This window comes from Vicugna pacos, chromosome 4 (genome assembly GCF_048564905.1).
Source record: "Vicugna pacos chromosome 4, VicPac4, whole genome shotgun sequence".
Taxonomy (NCBI): Eukaryota; Metazoa; Chordata; class Mammalia; order Artiodactyla; family Camelidae; genus Vicugna; species Vicugna pacos.
This window is the reverse complement of record NC_132990.1, coordinates 62,788,773-62,810,106: the sequence shown is the minus strand read 5'-3', so window position 1 is coordinate 62,810,106 and position 21,334 is coordinate 62,788,773. Positions and strand designations below refer to the sequence as shown.

The 21,334-nt window shown below is 44.2% G+C and overlaps 1 protein-coding gene across 4 annotated transcripts in view; it reads left to right on the top strand.

The window, feature by feature from the left end:
* The first annotated feature begins 2,765 nt into the window (after positions 1 to 2,765).
* Positions 2,766 to 21,334, top strand: part of TNC (tenascin C) — a 91,192-nt gene continuing 72,623 nt past the window's right edge. For 2 of the 4 annotated variants that reach the window (XM_015245355.3, XM_031677466.2), the window contains exon 1: positions 2,766 to 2,977. The gene's annotated coding sequence lies outside the window, so the exon portion shown is untranslated. The remainder of the gene's footprint in view (positions 2,978 to 21,334) is intronic. The other 2 variants (XM_072959998.1, XM_031677472.2) reach the window with 1 other exon arrangement.

The following is a 21,334-nucleotide window of genomic DNA, read 5'->3' as shown; positions in this document are numbered from 1 at the left end:
CCTCATCTGTGAAATGGGTGTGTTGGGAAATCTAGTTTCCCTCTTATGTTCTATGGGTGAAAAAAGAAGAATTTAATTACAGAGCACAGCATGTCAAACATTCACTTGTTCCTCCATTACTTCATTCGTTCAATAAACATGTACTGATACCCAATGCTCCGTACCAGGCAAGGAAAAGCAGGTGTGATCACTGCCCTCTGGAAGCTTGGAGTGCAGGAGGAAAAACTAGACATACACGGACATAACTGTACAGGGAATGAATGTCCTAACAGAGTGACAAAATGCTATGGTGCACGACAGCATTTCTTGTGGGAGACATCTAGGAAGCACCATGGTGAAGTCAGAGCAGAACTGGGTGCCAAGCGGGATGTGAGGAGGTGGCGTGAGGAGTCCAGGTAGCGTACAGCGTCAGCAGAGGTGCAGGTATTGGAGGGCACGTGCTATACGCAGACGCGTTTGCCTGGAAGGGACGCTGCACAAGGTCTGGGAATGGCTGGAAACCAGTGCCTTATCTGAGCCTCTTTCTCTCAAAGCCAAGGTATGGCTTAAGATGCCTCATACGTTTGGAGAAAATTCCTTTTACAAGTAGCCTCTTTTAAAGAGGCTAGTAAATGAAACTATTCATCTCTTCTCTATGGTATTGGAATACATTTCTCTGACAGTTAACTTCATGCTTAATAATATTCTTGTTTGTTTGTTCCGCTGGCCTGTTTCCTGCCTAGAGGGCCAGCTTGGTTCTCTTTGGTTTTGCTTTCCCTGTGAGAGGTGCAGCCACTTGTGGTATGCCCCAGCCAATGACTGTGCAATACTACAAGGGTGGATGTTTCCAGAAGCAGCCAAATACATCGCCCACTTTTCCAACATGCTCTTGTACCACTTACACACACATACAATTGCAAATACATATCGATCATACATTATATGTAATATAGTCTATATTCCATATGACATGTATTTTATACTATTCTAATATTCTATTCCCTAACCCAGGAGATAAATTCAGTAGACTTTGGAAAGCCAAAAGAAATGAAAGCATTCACTACTGGTAGAAAGACACAGCCTCATGCTACTACAATATGCTTTGGCTAAAACACAGAATTAAAAACTTCCAAACCAACCAACATTTGAATCAGCAAAAATGGTTCAGAAGTCCACTGAGCTGTTTTATGGCATGACTATTTCTTGCTGTCTGGGAGGGTCTCTTAACCAGAGAATCCTAGAATACCAGAGCCAGAGAGACCATGGGGATGACCTAATCTTGCCCACTTCTTTCAGACGGCGAAACGAAGCCCCCGAGCAATAATAATAACAAGTGTAGTGTTGCTACCATTCAGTGCTGAAAACAGATGGATAATTGAAACCTCTGTTATTAGTACTTAATCTGAAAAATCAAGAATCTCTGAATTAGCTCTGTGGAAGAAAAAAACCTGTCTTCCCTATTCAAATACGGCAGTGATTTTTATACAAGCAGTGTTATGGTCTAATAGGTCATAAAACATTGTTTAAGTATCATCTTACAATGTTTCTGGGCAGTAATGTGTGATAGAAAGAATTGTGGAGCCCAGTGTTACATTCTAAATGCTCCCCAGGTGTATTCTCTCAGTGAGGTTTCACTGCTTCTCTGAACCTCAGATTCCTCTTTGTAAAAAAGGGACAGCATGTACACCTATCACTTTCTGGTTGTGAGGATGCAATGAAATAAGGTCTGTAGAAGTACCTTGCATGGCACCTAATACAGACTTAATAAAGGAAGGTCCAGCAGTAGCTACAGGTTACCTGATGCCTCATTTCCCTCCAAGATCCTAAAACCACCAAGTTCAAGTGTGGGTGCCCTGGCCTCACCGCCTGCCCGCTCGCTCCACTGCCTGTGCGTGCCCTGAGGATACCCAGTGCATGCTAACCACCAGACTAATGGATGACTCAGAGCTTGGAAAGAATCCACAGCAGGCTAGAGAGCAAAGGCTCAGCTTATGTTTCAAAGATTAACTTGTTACTTTTTTTTTCCTCTCATGGAGGACACCGTTCAGCATTGAGAAGAAACCTCAGAGAACCTTAGGAGACGCAGCTTAGAAGGCAGGACCACGCAGAGGGCAGGAACAGTGTCAAAAAGCTGCTCCCCTGTAGGGCACTGGGACTGGGACAATGATGCCTCCAGGCAGCTGGGCAAGGCCGTCTCCCACAAAAGAGAAGCGAGACTGATCTGTGCTCCCAGCGCTGTTCCCACCTGCTGAGAACTAATCCCGGGTTATCTCTCTGCTGGCCCGGAGAAACCCCAAACACCCCAGGCTTTTGAAAGGCTTTTTCTCCTCTTTCCAGGAATTCGGCTCACCCCTCCGCTCTCTCTGAGGTGCCACTGAGCAGCTGCTGCCCAGAGCCCGGGCGATCCCCAGTCTCCTTTCCATGTTTCCAGCCTGCCCGTTTCCAGCCGAGCCAGAGCTGCGGATCCTGCTCTCTTTCGCTCCCTGGGCTTCTGTCTCACAATTAGAAAACCCATTTGGGGAGTAAAGCAAAAATCACACTTCACTAACAGCTGCTCCCTGTTGGGGGCAGGAGGCAAGGGAAGCGGGAATTCCTACTTTTGCAATAAATTGTATGCAAATAGGTTCTTTTCTTGGCAGAGAGCTGGGAGTGAGTGTGTCTTTCATGAGCAAACCCTGTTCCGCTGGGAGGGCTGTTCCTTTAATTCGCCAACTGAAAAAGTGGGAAAGGATGTCTGGAGGCGAGGCGTCCCATTACAGAGGAAGGAGTTCGCTATATAAGCCAGCCAAAGCTGGCTGCACTGGCCACAGCCTGCCTACTGTCACACGCTCTCCCGCGCGCAGACACACACACCCCCGCCTGTCCTCAGCACAAAGACAGCGGGGCTGCGGGTGACACTGGGGGGCAGCGCACGTGGGAGCCCCGCCGCTCACATCCAGCTACTTATTCCATGGAGCTGGTTCACTCAAGGATCTAGGTCTTTCCCAACTCCGGAAAGGTAAGTCTGTTTCACCCCCGTCACCAAAGATCATTATGATACAGTGCTTGCATTGCCGGCACTAACTGGGTTGTGGTTTCCTAATTATACAACTTGTGCTTTATCTTCATTGCTGGCAAAATGGAGTATTTGCTATAATCGGATGCACCTTGACTTGTTTTCTATTCGCCTCCTTCCAGTCTCGTGGATTTCTGTTTGCTTATTTTAGTTCTATGAACATTTCCACGTGGAACTTTTTGAGAAGTTTTCTCTGCCGTTCTTCAGAGGGAAAGTAAGAATTTCCTCTTAACTCCCTACCTAGCTGGTTCACCTGTGAATGTTTCTGTCTGAAGGTTAAGGAAGTAGAGTTTGCAAGGAGTCTGTTCTTAGCCTTAACGCAGGGTGGGTTAAGGGGAGACTGACAAAGGATGGTATAGAGAACAATAACATTTTACACCTAAACAGCTCTCACCTTACAGCTTACAAAGAGTTATATACCCAACCCCTCATGCCATAATACCCACCCCGCACTCAGACATGGAAAGGGATGAGGACTGAGGCACAGAAGGGAGAAGGTCATGCCTAGGACCAGATGGACAAATGCAGGCTGTAAGGTGGGAGTGGTGGACACCGGCTTCAGTTCTGACGGGCGGGGGCGCTCCCCATGGATGTCTCCTGATTCACTGATCCCTCCCTGGGCTGGGTACCTGTGCGTGTTTGCGGGCTTAGAGCCAGCAGTTTCCCATATCCTTCTAGAATCACCTCTCCCTCCTCACCTCTCATCACAGAAAGCCCTGAACAACAACTGCCCGTAGGGACGAGAAGCTCTTCCTCCCTGGAAGACTGTGGAAGGAATTCTTGCTCCCAGCAGCATTGTTAAAGGGATTAAGAGCTCAGGTTTTGTAGCCAGGGGTTCTTTTAGTGTCCCCACCACCACCACCACCATCACCACACATGTGACCCTGGTAAAACCATGTAATCTCTTTTAGCCTCAGTTTTCACTTCTCTAAAATGGGGACAATACCCTATTGTCTTTACAAGAAAATGAAGTATAAAGAGACTGGGAGAGTGAGGCGAGCTCAAGACCTGGAAATTTGAGTAAGCGTCGTCATTGCCCCAAGCTGCCACCACCTTGGAAGTTAAAAGAGGCACTCAGCCAATCTTGGCGTGTTTCTTGTGGCTTCCTCAGCCCCCACACCCTCACTCCCTGTCTTTTTATCTCACCAGATCTGAGGGCGTCTCACTAGCTGGCAGGCCAGATTCTTGGCTGTATTTTACAACCTGGAGGTTATGTTGTCACAGGTTGGGAGTAAAGGAAGCAGCTGAGGCTGGATGTAAACGTTGAGTTCTGATTCCAGAATGAACAAGGTTTTGAGCTTGGGCATTTGCAGATTCTAAAGCTGTCGGCTATAAAGTGCCACCACATCTTTAGAAATGCATTCTGTCCAGAAGCAGAGCGGGATGGGGAACCTCACTTGAATAATGAATGACTCTCTCATGTTTTTGTGAAACTTTCCCCCTTTTTATGGAGCTTTCCCATATGGAGCTTTAGAAATAAAACCTCCTGCCTTGTCCAGCTCAGGACTGGGGAGGGCTTTGTTCAGGGCTAAAGGAACGGGCCAAAGAAACGTGTGTAAAGTTTGCTGGAATTGTGTGCATCCAGCCCTTCACAGCAGAGTGAACATTAAACCTGTGCGTTACAGGAGGTGATGGTGTTTGGGGGAAGAAAATGAATGTGAATATTCTCTGATGTGCTCAGTGTGAAGTGGATAAGGATTTAGAGGAGTGTTGCCAAACTCTAGAGTTGTTTGTTTTTTTCCCTATGCTTTGAAAAACCTAGCTTCCCTATCTCATCATCCACGAACTGCCTCCGAGACCCCCACAAAGAAGCTACTGACCTTCCGGCCCTCAGCTTTGTTGTCCATATAAAGAAGATGACCATCTGTAGCCCACAGGGTTCTTGTGACACTCGAGTGAGATAATACATCAAACTCTCGACACAGCACCTGGCACACAGTAAGAGCTCAATACGTGGAGGTTGTTCTGCTTATCGATTTTCAGGGACTGGTCCACGATTCATGTTCTAAGACAGTGGCTTTCAAAGTTGTTTTTAGCAGTGGAAATGGTCATTAAATGAAATTGAAATAAATTGGCAAAAGCCCAGTATAGGACAGGTTAATGTGGGGCTGATTGGACTGAAGTGGGGTGGAGGGTCCAAAACTCACCCCACCGCTCGCAGCCTCTGGGACATTTCCACACTCTTGAACACACAAGACACAGTTAAAAGTCACGAAGCCAGGTAGTGTGCCTTCAGGCCACCGTTCTGCACCTTGACAAGGATTTGTGCCCCTCTGGGTCTCCACATACAAAGGAAGTCTGAGCAATTTTGCAACTAGGACGGTAGACAGAGATATGTGTGGGAAGTTTAAAATGCTTAACAAAGGATGATTCTTTCAATTAATGGTGATTATAACCATAGCCAAAACATATGCAGAACCCATTCTCTAATTTAAAGGCCCCTTGTATACCTCATCTCACTAAACATCCCCATGTCTCTGGGAAAGGACTGTACCTATTGGACAAAGACATGGCTTGAAAAGCAGAGAGAATGAGTAACAGAACTCAGAGAGATGGAGTCGGTTTTCAGACCCAGGTCCCCATGATCCCCTGAATCAGAGGCTCATTTCACCACGTTCCTTCTGAATGCTGCTGCTTCTTGAACTGCCTTTCGAAGGAAAAAAACGTTCTTTTTGTCTAAATCTGCCCCTCCAGCCAGACTGTGGCCACCCATAAATACAGCGGTAGCCTGATCATATAACCAGAATGGAATTTGGGAAGGGAATTCAAGCTGACAGAATGAAAAACATCGCCCCCTTAATCCTACCCTTTCTAATGCTCATGAAGGTCTGAGAACACCTCTTCTCTCCCCACCCCCCCGGATTTCTACAGACAAACAGCCGTGTTTCCTTACAGGAAAAAATGCCCAGCTGGCTTAACGCACACGTACCCCCACACTGAAGTCATGGCAGTTTGAAAAGCAGAAAGTAGGGAACAAACACTTAGTTGACTCAGTATACAACTTCTTTGCGATGATAAAACACAACACGCACTCAAAATAGTTAACATTGAGGGCTAACTACACATCACATATGTGATAGGAGGGTTTGCCTATGGTTGCCTATCTAATTCTCACTCTAACACTGCAAGTGATGAATGACTAGCCCCATTTTCTGGCCAGAGACATCGAGGCCCAAGGAAGGAAGTGAAGTGATACATCTGAGGATTTTCCATGAGTGAGGAGCAGAGGTGGTTTTGAACCCAAACTTTTGGGCTGAAACCCTACTATTCTTTCCACTCTGTGGCATGGCCTCCTAAAGTCAGGCTGGGCGGACCTCATAGGGAACATGGAATGATGTCTTTCAGTGATCGGCCAAGAGGGCAGAGAAGCCCTCTCCTGGCATTGGTGTCTATTGATTTTGCAGAACAGCCCTGCGTGTATCATTTCTCATGGTGGTGGAATTCTCTGCCTGGGAACAGAAAAGTTCACATTTCAGCCCCAAGAGAGAGAAGCATGGCACTGGAGGCAGCAGTCGGGTCATTACCGCTTAGTTCCATCTCAGAAACGTAGGCACACACCAGCCATGTGTGGCAGAGGGGAGCTCTAATTGGGAAAGAAGAGCTGTACCTGTGCCTGCACCTTCTCTGAGAGCCAGGTGAACTGAGCATCTGGGTTTTAACGGGCTGATTGGGAGATAAAGCGAAGTCGGCGTGCCTAGCCTCCAGACAGTGAATCCCAGGACGGCCAGGAAATGGTAGTGGGCGCTGCACCACAAATTCCCCGGGGTTATGGTTCAGTCACTTCTCACTCTGAGAAGATCACAGGGAATCCCCTTGAATCTAATCCCAGGCTAGTATGAACACCTTCGACATGTGGGAAACATTAGGTGCAGGCTCCTTTCCAAGAAGGAAACCTCCCCCCCTAAAGCTCCTGGAAACTCCAGGCAATAATTCCATCCAAGACAAAGAAAGTGGTGGCCTTGCTGACCGTACGGGGCTCTTACCCACCCTGTGACCTTCTTACAGAGCAGAAAAGCCTATGTGCCTACCTGATTCTAACCCTAGTGACCAGACTGTTTTTGGTTTTGTTTTGTTTTGTTTTTAGTTATGCCCTGAAGCCTAGAAATCCTTTTTCTCATTTCTCCTCCCTTGTCTCATTTTTCTGGCCTCTCCTTAAGTTTACCAGCAACCTAGTTCAACACTCCATCACTCTCTTTGACCCTCTGTCATGGCATAAATGTCAAATGCTCAAGTTGAAAGCAGATTATGAATGGAAAATCCTTTCCATGTGTAATTTTAGTCTGTTTGTTAGTGAAAATGAAAAAAAAAATTTCATGCCAAGTTGTCTCAGGTTTTTGAAATGTCCTGAAATTTACAGGTCCTTAATTATGCAGCCATGGTAACTCAGATAGCTTTGGTTGGTCCTTTAATGTCTCATATGTCAACAGCCAGAGATAGTTCACAAACTCTGAAAATAGACAGCTTGTTTCAGAATTAACCACTCACCAACTCTTCCTCTGCAGGAGCTGAGTTGGCTGCTACTAACTTCTACATGAATGTGTCCGGAAAGTTCTTTTAGGAGGGGCTGAGGGGATGATGGTAGTAACTCGTATTTACTGAGTACGCTATAGGCATTATGCCATTTAATCACCAACAATCATTCCCAGCAAGTATACCTGCCCCCTAATTGAAACCTGGGGGACTTGAGGCTGGAAACATTTAAGCAGCTTCCCCAACACCATGCAGACAGTGATTGCTGGAGCCAGATCTCCAACCCAGTTCCAAGTCCCGAGCAAGTGGTTATAACCGCCAAGCTCCGCACTGAAGTTCTGTTCATCTCTGACAACAGACGGGGCTAGACAGGGCAGAGCGGAGAAGAGCCAGAGGCCGTCTTTCAGACCCTGGTGTTCTCTGCAGCAGGTGGCCGCTGTGGCTCTCTCCAATTTGCTCCTCTGGGTCCCCTGCAGAAACTGTAATTAAATGAGTAGGATGTGATTTCTGGCGTAACATGTTTCTCCAGTGGGCTCGAAGCTGCAGGAGGGCGAAGCCTGATCCATACCTCATCCCTCCTGCCAGCCTGACACACACGTAAGCCAGAGCTTGCCCGGCAGGCTGGCTTGCACGCCCCACTGACCGGTTCCCACAGAGCTCCACGCTGCCCCCACTGACCTCCGTGCATCCTAACTGCCTAGATTATGTCCTCCCGTCCCTCACCTGACTGCACACCACGAGGCCAAGACCACCAGTGAGACAGGAACCGTGTCTGCTAGGGCTCATTTTCCCCAGAACTTAGCCACCTGCTGGCTGGCAGGTATCAGGCCCCCCATAAGGTATTGCTGAAGAAACTCTCTGCTGTCCCAAAGGCAATGCACAATAGCACAACACCACTCTGCTTCTGAACTGTGTCCTATGGTGAATGAAACATTTTCACATGCCACACAGATTTTTAACAAAGCAGGTTACTCGTACATTTATAAATGGATAAAATGGATTTTCTGTGCATCACTCTCAGATTTTCCCAGCAACCAAATATTATTTTACAGATATGAGGCCACGGAAGGTTGTCCATTGCATAAAGTAGAACGTGGTGGCATTGGGGTTCCTCTCCAGGAACTCCAAAAATTGCCTAGCTCCCCAAATTGTGCTTCCTTCACCGTGTCCCTGGGGTGTTCAGGTATGATTCCCATTTTCTAGATAAGAAAAGAAGGTAGAGGCAGCAGGTTACTCGCTAGAGGAACATTCACATTTTTAAAGGGTAGTTCGGTAGAGAGGGCAATGCTTCACACAAAAAAAAGAGAACTGCCAGTGATGGACTTTAGGCAAGGGGATATTTTGGAGGAACAGGAGAGTTTAATCACTCAGGGATGTGTTCAGCGCTATAAAACCATACTTGGTAGGTAGGAAAAAAAAGATAGGAGACTGAATATTGAGTGCAAGTCAGAATATTTTTGTTTAAAGCTCTATGCCTATTGATGCGAAATAGGAAAAGCCTGGCTGATAGCAGTGCCCCGGGGAACGCGGCTAGGCACGCCAGGCAGCGTGGACACGGGTAACCTCACTGCAGCCAGCACAAGGGAACCGAGAGCGACACTGGACTCCCTGCCAGCCAGAGACCCTCAGGAATACAGCAGCCCAGGGCAGGCACCAGCATACAAAACAACAGCAATAACAATATTAGTAATATTAAAGCCTGTGAGCACATCCAGACAAGGAAGCCATGCCTTTCCACTGAGGGACACGGCAGTTTGGGAGAGGCAAATACTTAAAAGAGTTTTGATGCAACAGGAGAAGTCAACCTGCTGGGGAGCCCTGGAAGTCAAAACAGGCTCCCGCTGGGTGGATACACCTTTAGTGCTGCCCCCAGGGAAGTGGCCTGCTCTCCAAGGTACGGTATGCCTTGGGTCCTGGGATGGTCACACAGAGGTAGCTCTATGTGGAGATGTCACAGAAGATTGCTCTAACATATAGGTGGGGTGTTTTAAAAAAACTCCCTACAACCCATAGAATGTTAAAACTAAAAGGGCTCACTGGTAGTCTCTAAGCCAGGGGCTTGAAGACTAGATTTAAAAGGCTGTTCTGAGGTGTTATGAGGGTTGCTATGGAGGGACGGAGAGGCCAACCACCCCACCTTATTTCAGCTAAAGCCCCAACACTTTTATCTGTTTTGTGCACCAAGCTTCCTCATGAAATGTCATTTAATGAAAGAGTTCTGTGGCCAGAGGGGAAAAAAAAAAGGTTTTGGAAACTGCTGACCAAGTTTATGTTCCCTCATTTTAAAGATGGTGACACTGAGACACAGAGGAAGGAAAAGTCCTTCTAAGATCTCATGCCAGTTGGCAACAGGGTCGGCACTGAACCTTAGGTCCTTTGACTGTTGCTCTTGGAAGCCAGGGACAATATAAAAAGTGTCAGAGTTAATATATTCTTTAGAGAGGAAAAATTAACAGTGTTATTCTCTGAACAGCTTTAGTACACATGGACAGAGCCAAGGAGTCCTCTGTATTAGTGATCTATTGTTGTATAACGAATCCCACAAAACTTGGTCATTCAGAACAGCACACATTTATTATCTCACAGTTTCAGTAGGTCAGGATTCCAACAGCTTAAATGGATGTCCTATTTCATGGTCTCTCACGGGGCTACAATCACAGGGTTGGCCAGGACTGGGTCTCGTCTGAAGGCTCAACTGGGGAATGATTAGCTTCTAAGCTTTCTCATGTGGCTGTTGGCTGGATTCAGCTCCTGGAGGGCTGTTGGACTGAGGACCTCAGTTCCTTGCTGGCTGTTGGCCTGAGGCCACCCTCGCTTTCTTGCCACATGGGCCTCCCCAACATAGTCATTTGCTTTATCAAGGCAAGCAAGCCAGAGAGAGCTTGCAAATGAGATTGATACCACAATCTTGTACAGCCTAACTGTGGAAGTGACAGTCCATTACCTTAGCCATATACTTGTGATTAGAAGCTAGCCACTAGACCATCCCACCCTCAATGAGAAGTAATTACATAAGGATGTGACTAGCAGGGCGTAGTATCGTCGAGGCCATCCTTATAATTTGCCTGCCATTGCCTCTGATACTGCAGTGTCACCAATTTCTGACAACTTCTTATCCATAAACCCATCCAGCCCACCTGTACCTACTGATTAGCAGTCGATACTTAAGGCAACCACTAGGGTGGACTGTGTCTTATTTAAGCTTCCTACCTATTTATGGGGTGGAGTCAGGCATTTTGCATTAGATGTCATAGTTCACTGGGGAGCCAAGATTCCTCTTGAATATAACCCCAGGGTGGGATCTTCCAAGGCAATGACTTCAAAGGTATTTCATTCAAAGGTAAGACATGCAAAGTGATCAAAACTGAAACTCACCCACTGCACCCCCTCCCCAACCTACCCTCTCTTAGCAGGTATTACAATGAAGACTGAACTCTAGGATTAATTCCCTGTCCCTTTCCATTTTTCTGTTACTACCCCACCACACACCAAATCTGTGGACTCCACAGTCTTGACAAGCACATCAGTTCACTACCTCCTACCCTCATCATCATGCTAGCTCAGGCTGAGGCATCTCACAGACGGACCACGGCAGAAGTTTCCCCACTACCACCCATCCAACCAACCTTCCCTTTCAGTCTGTCCTTCAACTTTGGGTTGCAGAAATCAACATTCCTAGGTGCAAAGACCTCCACATGGTTCTCTTCTGGCCACAGGAGGAATTCAAATCCCCAGCCTGGCATTTGGTTTTCTCCATGATCTGGCCCTGGTCTCCAAACAGACCTTGTTACAATTCGCGCTTTCCACACCAACCATTTCGTGCTTTCTTTGCCCTTCCAAATGTCATCCCTTCTTTCCTAGAATGTCCTTCCCTATGTTTTTCACCTATTCGTATCCTTCCTTCAAAATTCAGTTCAGGACCCACCTCCTCCAAGTACAGTACATGGCACTCTACTGTCAACCCATTCCACCCCATATATCTCTCCGTCATCACTTTATCACTCTGGAATTGCCTGTCTGCTCAGAGGTCAACTCCTCCTGCCAATACAGTTTTAAAAGGAGAATCTGTATCTAGTTTATCTAAAATCAAGTACAACTGGAGTAAAATCTGTTGTCTTCAAAAACAGACAGGAGTCCACTGCTGTGTCCCATATTTGGACTCCTCTTCCTCACCCGAGTTTATTCAAAAAGCCGAGAACTTGATGGTGTTTGCATGCTTTGCCCTCTAGGTTGTCAACTGCGCAAAGTGATGTCATAACATGTGACGGGGGGGAAGCCAGCCCAGCCCCGGGACAGGAAACGGTCTCAGGATGCAGACTTCAAGAAATGTCCTTGCTTTCAGAGGTGGCCCCCAGGATCAAAATTTGCACTGCCTGGGATTTTGAAACGCCAGTACCAAGGACAGAGGAGGCCCATCTGGGGATCTGAGGCTGAGTCACAAAAGATAGTGGGAAATCCAGCGGTTTTAACAAGGATGAGTCTACATACAACTAGCGGGAAGAAGGAGAGGGTAAAGGAGGGATGAAGACAAGGAGCTCTCTATCTTAGGACGTGGAGAAATTCACAGCCCAGGGAAAGGACTGGGTAATGATTAAGAGCATGGCTTTGGCATCAGAAGGCTCTGGGTTTGAGAGCTTGCTATTTGCTTGCTATGTGGTCTTAGCCAAGCTTCCTAACTTCTCTAAGCCTCATTTTCTTCACCTGAAATAAAGACAAAATAGTTAATACCTGTTCCATAAGGTTATTACATGATATGGTGTGAGTGCATTGCTTAGCACAGAAACTGGCACTCACTATAAATATTCTATGGGGCACTCAATATAAATATTCTCTTGGTGTTGCTGTTACCTATTGTTGAAGTAGTTCTCAGCAGTAAGACTCCACTAGAAAAGCAGTTCCCAAAAGTGTGTCCTGTGGAACAGGCTTCTCATGAGATGCACCTACACAAAGTGTTCTGTGGCCAAAAGAGTGGAGAACACTTGACCCTGTGTCCTGTTCTTAGAAATTCATAGCTTATAAGTCCATTGATATATAACTGTAAGGGCTAGAGATACAATGGATAACAAGAGACGTGAGGTCCTTTCAGCCCCGGAGCTCATGGGGAAAGAAGGTAGACAATAAAAAGTAATCAAAGTTATAGTACAATTTCCAGTAGATATTTGCTAAGAAGAGAATTAAAACAAGGTAAGGGATCAGACAATGACTGGTGGTGAAGGGGGTGCTCTTTTAACTAGGATGAGACATGGGGAGGAGCTCTGAGCAGAGATCTGAAGGAAATGAGCAAATGAGCTGTGTGGGCAGTGGTGAGGATTTGGGATTTTATTCTGAGTGTGATTAGAAGCCAGTGGGAGATTTGGAGTAAAAGAGTGCATGTATCTGAGAAATCCTGCAGCAGTTCCTTTGTTCAGCTTTGTTGAACCCAGTGCCCTCAAACTTATTTGAACACAAACACCCTTTTCCATAGAACATCTACCTAAGTATATCTTGGAACATAGTCTGATAAATTCTGCACTGGAGCACGAGGCTTCATAGACATTAAAAGTACTATAAGTTTGCTCTCTAGATCTATAGTAAAAAGCCAAACCAACCGCTTGGGTTGAAACAGGCATGCCCAGAACGGGAGAATCTAGCTCCAGAGGTGGGGACAAGCAGAGTGTCACCCTAACTAGAAGCTCTTTTTGGCTAAGGTGATCAGAGAGCACAGCCAGGTTTCAGTAGACTCTGGAACTCCATCTCAGGCCAAATAAAACTTGCCAACATCTGCCTAGAATCTAACAAGCATTTGCAAACAATACACCTTGGCTTAAGCATTCTCCAAGGGGGAAGTGTATGAAACTTGAGGTCCAGCCAGAGGCTCTGGGAGAAACACAGAGGTTACATATTTCTGCACTTACACAAGGACAGCCAACAGATGGCTGCTGAAGATCTGGGAAATGGAAGCTGACAGTGTCTACTCTCTTCATCAAGAAGTGATAATTTAAGATTTGACCTTATATGAACTCCAGGAAGTTGCCTGATGAGTCACACCAGTGTAGCAGGTCAGAGCACACATTTTAGAGTTGTGAATCAGGGTCCAAAAGCTGCCTCTGCCTAAGTCTTATGTCAGTCGCCGAACCTCCCTAACTCTAGATTTAACTTCCAAGTAGGCATAATAATACCTATTTCACCAGGCTGTCATGATAAATGACAAAATAAATGATGACATGTATTTTAAAAAAGATTCTAGCATAAAGCTTGGCACAAAACAGATACACGTACAGTAGGCTGTCAACAAAATGTTCGTTTCTCTCCTGTCCATTTCAACCTGTATTTGGTTTTATAAGAGAAGTTGTCGTTTATTAACTAACTACTATATTCCAGTAAGAATCAGCAAACTACTGGGTGGAAGCCTATTTTTATAAATAAAGTTTTACTGGAACACAGCCATGGTCATTCATTTATGTCATGTTTAGGGCTAACTTGTCTCCTATAGTCGTGACACATCTTCTGGCTGCAGTTTAACGTATTTACTATCTGGTCATTTAAGAAAGTTTATTGACTCCCACCAGTCAGTGTGCTAAATGTACATACGTAATTTCCAATTGCCATAACCTAGCAAGTTAGATATTATTATATTTTATGTATAAAGAGATTGAAGCAGAAATAAAGGTTCATCTAGTAAATCTTCCTCCAAAAACATGTCAAACTCTATATTTGAATGGAGGTTTGGAAGAATGATAGAAAACTTATTAATTTGTAAGATTCAGCCTTGATTTTCCCCAACTATCTCTGACTTTTGTCTCTCTCAGGCTAAATTTCTTGACTCTCCTGCCATATGCTGAACTAAACGATCTTGTCTAGAAGGGATTTCTCCCCATTTCCTTATGAGTTTGTTTGTTCACGTAAGTCATTATTTCAACAATAAGAGTTGTAATTTCTAGACTCTCCAAAATGTTCTCATGCTTTGACTAGTTTCTTGGAAGCCATACACTTTTTTTAGGAAGCTCATAGCATGAGGCCCAACTTTCCAGAAAGGAGAGTTTCTAAAGCTCCCCTGTCTGCTACTTCTCACTTTATCTCCCTCTCACTTACTCACTTTCTCTCCAGGCCAGACTCAAGGAGAGTGCACTGTTTCCAGGGTCTTTAAAGATTTGCCTGAGACATAGAGATTATAGTGCATTTGGCTTTGTGCCCTCCCTTCAAGTTCAAAACTGTAAATAAAATAGTTATGTGCACCCCAGTTCCCCAACATCACCTTCCCAAGTGGTCTCACTTTAGGAATCCAATAACTCTCTTTACATCAGTGATGGTGGATTTCCCTCTGATATTTATTGCATAAATATGAATTCTTTAAACTGAGCAATGAATCTTGTTTCAAAAGATAACTTGGTGTAGCAGAAGGAGCATAAGGTTTGGAATTATAAGACTGGGTTCTTAATTCCGAGTCAAATAATTACTGACTGGGCAACCTATTTAACTTTCTCAAAACTTCAGTTCTCTTAACAGTACGATATGAACAATGCTTCCTAACCCATAAGGTTGGTGTCACGGTTAAATGGCATCTCTAAAGTTCTAGACACAGGATAAATGATCAACTCTTTGTCTCACTCTGACTTTAAACTGCTAGACAGGCTCCAATGTGGAGCTTCAGACTTATCACAGAGCAGGCATGGTGCGGAATATCATGACCCCCATTCAATATATACAGAAATTAAAGAGGAAAAGGGTTTAGGATTTGTTCCAAATCCGCACTTTCCCCATCATGTGCCATCGAACCTAATCCTGTAACGTACCTCAAAGACAGAATAATCTGGTGAGTTTGGGAAACACTATAAATTCTCCCCTTCTTGGAGATTTCAGATAAACACAAACATATTAAAGACCCTAGAAAATTCTAAAGTAAAGAAAGCTGGGTAATTTGTTTGGTTTAAATAGCATTTGGTTTAAAATAGCATTTTCCAAAAATGTTGAACTAGGGATCTCTTTCCTTTGCATTAATACATATCAACATGTTGTAAATTACATTGTAGAAATATGCTGCTTGAAGTCATTCAGCTAAATTAAACCCAAGGCAAGGGTTAGAAATATCTCTATTTTTCAGGCTCACGTGCAGTTTTTCTCCTGTTTTCTCTGTAAGACATAAGGGTCTTTCATTGCTGGTAGTTATTCTGGACCCTGACCACCGAGCCCTTCTGAAGTTAGTCGTCCTAACTCAGTCATGCAAATCATGTAAACCCCTCCCTTGACATCATTAAAGGGTGGCAGCGGAGCTGATGGTTAGAAATGAGGTCTCTGACTCGTGAGTCAGCCCACCTGCATTAAATGCCTGCTCTGTCACCTTGAACTGTGCAAGCCTCAGTTTCCTCATCTGTAAAATGAGAAACATAAAGGCAGTTACCTCAGAAGACTTGGAGAAGATTCAGTGAGATACTCCACACAAGACAAGTAATGCAGTTCCTGGCACAGATGTGTTCCAACAATGTTAGTTATGATTGCAGCATTTAAATCACCCCATTTTGAGAAAGGGAAAGCAGACAGTGAAAGTACTTGCCTTGCCTGCGATCACATACATTGATTACTGGAGTAGTCTTCGCTTCCCCTGAGAGTCTTGTTTCCTGCTTCTAGTCTTAGAGGCATATTTTCATTTCTGGAGTCAACTTTCATCAAAAGGTATCAAACTTCATTGGACTTGATTCACACAGGCTTTTATAATTGTCAGTGACTCCATCTGGCTCCCTCTGACACAGACATCAGTCAGGCTGCATTCCTTTCATTTAAATATCAGCACATTGAGTTGGAAAAGATTGCCACAGTTATCTAGTCTTGCTATGCCAAATATCTGGCACACACACCAACACTCTCCCACTTCTGTATCAAGAGCAGACATTGCTAATCCATCACAGCATCTTTTCCCATTGAGTCCAAACACGGCCACAGAATCTTTCTCAAAGCAGCTCCAGCAGCCATTACCAGCTAATTTAAGTTGACACATACACTGAAACTTGTCATCCCAAACCAATTCAACCTCTTACCCAATTCTTGAGTGACCTCTACAATATTATTGTCTACTTAAAAAAATTTGTTCAATGTTGAAGAGCTTCCTAATAGGGGATGATAAGAAGGAAAAGGGGAGAAAAGGAGACTAAACACTAACATCTAGGTAGCATTTGTTGTTAATATGCCAGGCATTTATAACTCCTTATCACATTCTCCAGTTACCCTGGAAAAATCTCTACTTTACAATTAAAGGAGCCACAGTTCAGAAAAGTTGTAAGATTTTGTCCAAGGCTAAGCAGATAAAAGCAGAATTTGATTTCAGGTCTTCCTGACTCTAAAGACTACTTTCCTTTCTCTCCCAATAGGGTGCCTCCTTAAGAGTTTTCATAGCCTTTCGAGGCTACATCTCTGGCCTTGACTGGCTGATATCAGCTTCACAAAGGCCACCATGTCATCCACCCCTTTTCAGAAAATCTTTTTTAGTGTTGAGTTATGAGTCCATCTGTAACCTGTCCTTCCTAGAGAAATCTCTTTAATTGTTTAATCTTGGCTCAAGAGTTCAAAAACCCACTTTCCAAAACTTGTGAAAGAGTCAACTAGATTTCTTAAAATTCTGGATGAAGGCTGAAACAGAGGAGGTCATTGTTCCACTGGGAAATGAATTCAAATCTATTTTTGAAACAATTTTCCAGAATTTTACAGGAACCTATATTGTTGCCACTTGGTCAGATCCACTTTTTAATTTTCTTTTCTGTCTAGGCAAGAAATAGAAAAGAGAAAGCAAGTGCTCTGCAGAATTTTTATTTCAAAAATTGAAACCAGACCACACCAGGGCAGTTTGTGGTCTGAATGTATCAATGGATCTAGTCATATTTCATCTGAGCTTTTCTTAGGTACACTAAACCACAAATATGAATCTCATTATTGCGTCTGGGTGGAAATATTTTATGGATTAAGATTTGTGGGCTTAATTTGGTTGGTAATGAAACGTATGTTTGGGGGAATTGGGGGATGGGAGGGAGGAAGCCATGAAGCACTACTAATGCTTGAGCCAAATGACTAAAGAAAGAAACAGTACTGGGGAGTTTGTTCTTAATACTGGCCATGTGACTTGGGTTTAAAATGAAATCCAAAGTTAAGTTCAGCAGAAATATTGCCGAATCAGCAGTGGACCGCACATCACTAAAACAAAAGAGACCCTAGAATTTGAGCCATACACAACTGCTTATTTTACAAGAGAATCTGAGGCTCCAGGAGTGGATGTGACTTTTCCCAGAGTGGCTGGCAGAACTGTGGCTCACGGCTCATCTTACGGCTCTTTAATCTACTGCACAGTCTACTACACGGCCCCATGGGAGCCTCAGATCTCCAGGAGCTTACCTCATCTGCAAAATGAGAATAAAGCTACTATCTCATATTACTTTGCAAGAATTTAAAATTAGAGGTTTAAAATGCTTAGCACAGGCTCTGGCAATTAGGCACTCAGTGAATGATAGTTAATGATGTCTTTATTACTTTTATTATCATTGTTAATATTTCAATCTTCTCCTGATCTTTCAAGGCCTCTTCAATCAATAGTTGATAATCTTAAACACTTCCTCCTCCAGGAAGCCCTCTGTGAACTTCCAAGCTCAGAGTGACACTTCTTCCTTCAATTCCTTCATTTAGACTAGCACTGCCAACAAACCTTGCCTGTGTATGTCCTAGTTTATGAGATTTCTGGAAACAGAACAGGTCCTTACTCTGCCTAGTTTCCCCAGCATGTCATGCAGCATACAGTGAGTAAACAGCAGGTAGTTTTTGAAAGAATCTTAATATTTCTACTCTTGCTGTTGGCTTAGCAGTGTGCACCATGTTCTCAATCTGCAGGGGAACTTAAGAATATCACAAATATTAAAGCCACAATACACATATTTAAAATCAATTCCGTTTTGTGACCTTTCCAGAGAAAACTGTAAGCTTTCTGATAACAGAGAGCATGCTTATTTTCTTCATTTTTGTATCCTGCGTGCTTAACTCTGGGCTTGGCACACGGGAGCTGTTTAATAAAGTCATACTGAAAAGATAGATGGATAGATGGATGGATGGATGGATGAGAAACTGAAGAAACCCTACAAGACCAAGAAATCTGGACATATCTTAACACAGATGCTAAAATCCTCTTGCTGATACTTCCTTCTGGGGACCATTACAATGACTTCAGACTAAGAATGACTAGGAGCCTTTCATATGCACTTATTGCTGAAGGCCTCCCAGCGGTCGTAGTCAAATTCATTGACAAAAAAATTCACTGACAAACTAGGATGTCTAGGTTTTAATATTTGCTTTGCTACTAATTGTCTGGTGACTCTCTCTGGGTATTTCAGTTCGGTTATTCTCTTTCATGTCATGTACTACTTCTCCTTAATTCAGTGCAGCTGCCTAAAGTGATATATGCATAACAATTCTGAAGCGGGGCTCCAAAGAAGTGTGTGGGCATCGGTTAGCAATGTCTGCCATGTGCACCAGAAGGACATGTGTGGTGCCACACATTTACCATCCTTGGACTCAGTGATCTTCCACAGTTGCTTCTAAGCTTGCTCAAGTCTGATTTTGAGTCTATAATTCGATGTCTGTCTGTGTCCATGGAAAGTGCTGAAAAACTGAGCCAAGCATTTCCCGTCAGAAGCAACGTCTTGAAAAACTAAACCACAGGCAGCCTGTTCGGGAGAAAGACCTGGCTGAGCAGCATGGACAACCACCCCAGTAGCAGCACCGCCCCTTGGCCAGGGGACTGACCTGCCAGAAAAGAGCTCCACCCTGGGCTCATGGGCTTGCTTTTCTTGCTACTGAATGAGAATATGTAGGCTGGGGGGAAAACAAGGGCTACAAACACAGGCCCCTCATTGTCCTAAGGATTTCAGAGTATCCCTGTCACTTGACAAACTAAAACACTAAGAATTATGCACTTTCATGGAAAAAAGCAACAGTGGACCGGGGGTGGGGGTGGGGGGCTCCCCCAAATGCCCTTAGGAATCTCTCATTCTTCAGAGAGTAGCCTTACACTAACTGCCTTCTCCAAACAAAAGATATAAATCATCACACAATAATAATACACCAGTTACTAAGAGTTCCCTCGTGTTAGGCGCTGTCCTAAGCATTTCCATGTATTATCTCATTTAATCTCATTTTTTTCTCACCTGCAGTTGAAAGAAGGTCATTGTGAGGTTTCTATGTATTGCCATTTTACAAACAAGAAAGTTGAGGCTCAGAGAGGCAATGTTACATACCTAAGGTCATAGGTACCAGATGGAGCCATACGAAGCTGCCCCTATCCAACTCTACCTGACCCACAAAAATGACAATTCCACATGGTTCAAACCAACAGCAAGTGGCAGTACCAGAATCCATAGTATTTGAGCACATAGAGCAGATATTCTCGAACACTGCACAGACTCTCCTTGGAAATGTGCCAGATGTGTCAGTTTTAGCATTTATCCTCCTTCCCTGGAGCTATCTTTACTGTCTATTTCCTTTACTAGACTGTGAACTCACTGAGAGCAGGAACCATCCCTCATTCATCTCTGGAACACCTTGCTACCTCTTGAACTATCCCATAGCCTGGTCTAAACACTAATTCAACTCATCTCTGTTAAATGCAAGAATAAATGATTTTGAAAATGAATTAATTCCCAGGACTCTGAAATGATCGCTGGCTCCATTAGTGTCCTAACTGGGTGCCAGTTACATCGCCGTACTACCTAAACGGATAAGTGCTTCTCGGTGTTGGAATCCCAACACCTAGGGCTTGGAGAGGCTTTGGTTTGGCAGGCAACGTTTTCTCGATTCCTTTAAGACACAGGTTGTGCTAGACTGGCTCAAGTGCAAGGATCAGATGTCCTCGGAAAAAATCCACACTTAAGGCTGTTCCTTGGCTCCTCTCTCTTCCTGACACATTCCAAGAAGGAATTTATGGATGTTGGGAAGGACAAGGGGTGAGGAATTTCTAGAACCTTTAAGAATGCCCATGTTAGCAACTCCATGCTTAACTGACAACAAAAGCAAGCAAGAAGAAAAATTTGGTGTGAGCCACCTTAGGTGTTGCCAAAGTGGTGTGGAGAGAAATTCATCTGCATTTCTAAACAGTAAGAATCTTCCTTGTTCCCCCAAACCTAGGCTAGTTGACGTAAATGCCTAAGTCCACAAGATAAATATATTCCATGAGCTACTAAAAATGAAGTCATAAGTATTCTGAAATATGACTCTAGCCAGTTGGAAGTTTTATCTTTATCTAAAAATGAAATTGTTTATTCTCCGGCTGTGACCCGGAAAAAATTCAAACATTGTTGATTCCTTCTTCTAGCAATGGTCTTTGTCCTGCGGCGAAGTGCCTAAAAATAACCATTAATTTATTCCATGCTGCTTCCAAAAGCTTGCTACCAAATACCTCTACTGGAAGAAATGGAGAAAAGGGAGGATTTGAGGCGCCTCAGAGTATGCAATTATAAACCAAAAAGCTCCTGGGACGTGGCTGCCATGATACTGACCATGGTTTCCCCACCTGCTAAATGAAGTGTTACCTCTGAGTAATGTTCTGAATAAAAATCTATAATGCCAGAATCTGGGGATACTATCCTATACTGGCAATACCTAATATCAAAGAATCTGCAGCAAGAACTAAGTTTTATCTTTCATCAGTGATTAAGTCCTAACACTTTAACACCTCCTCCCACCAAAAAAAGAGCCTTCAGTGCCATTGTTTTTTGGGGGCTTTTTTGTTTTTTCATTTTTATAGGAGGCAGGCACCATAAATGTGCCAGGTATTTGGAGACCAAGGGACTAAATACAGTAGCTTATGCTTTGCCTAGTCTTCTC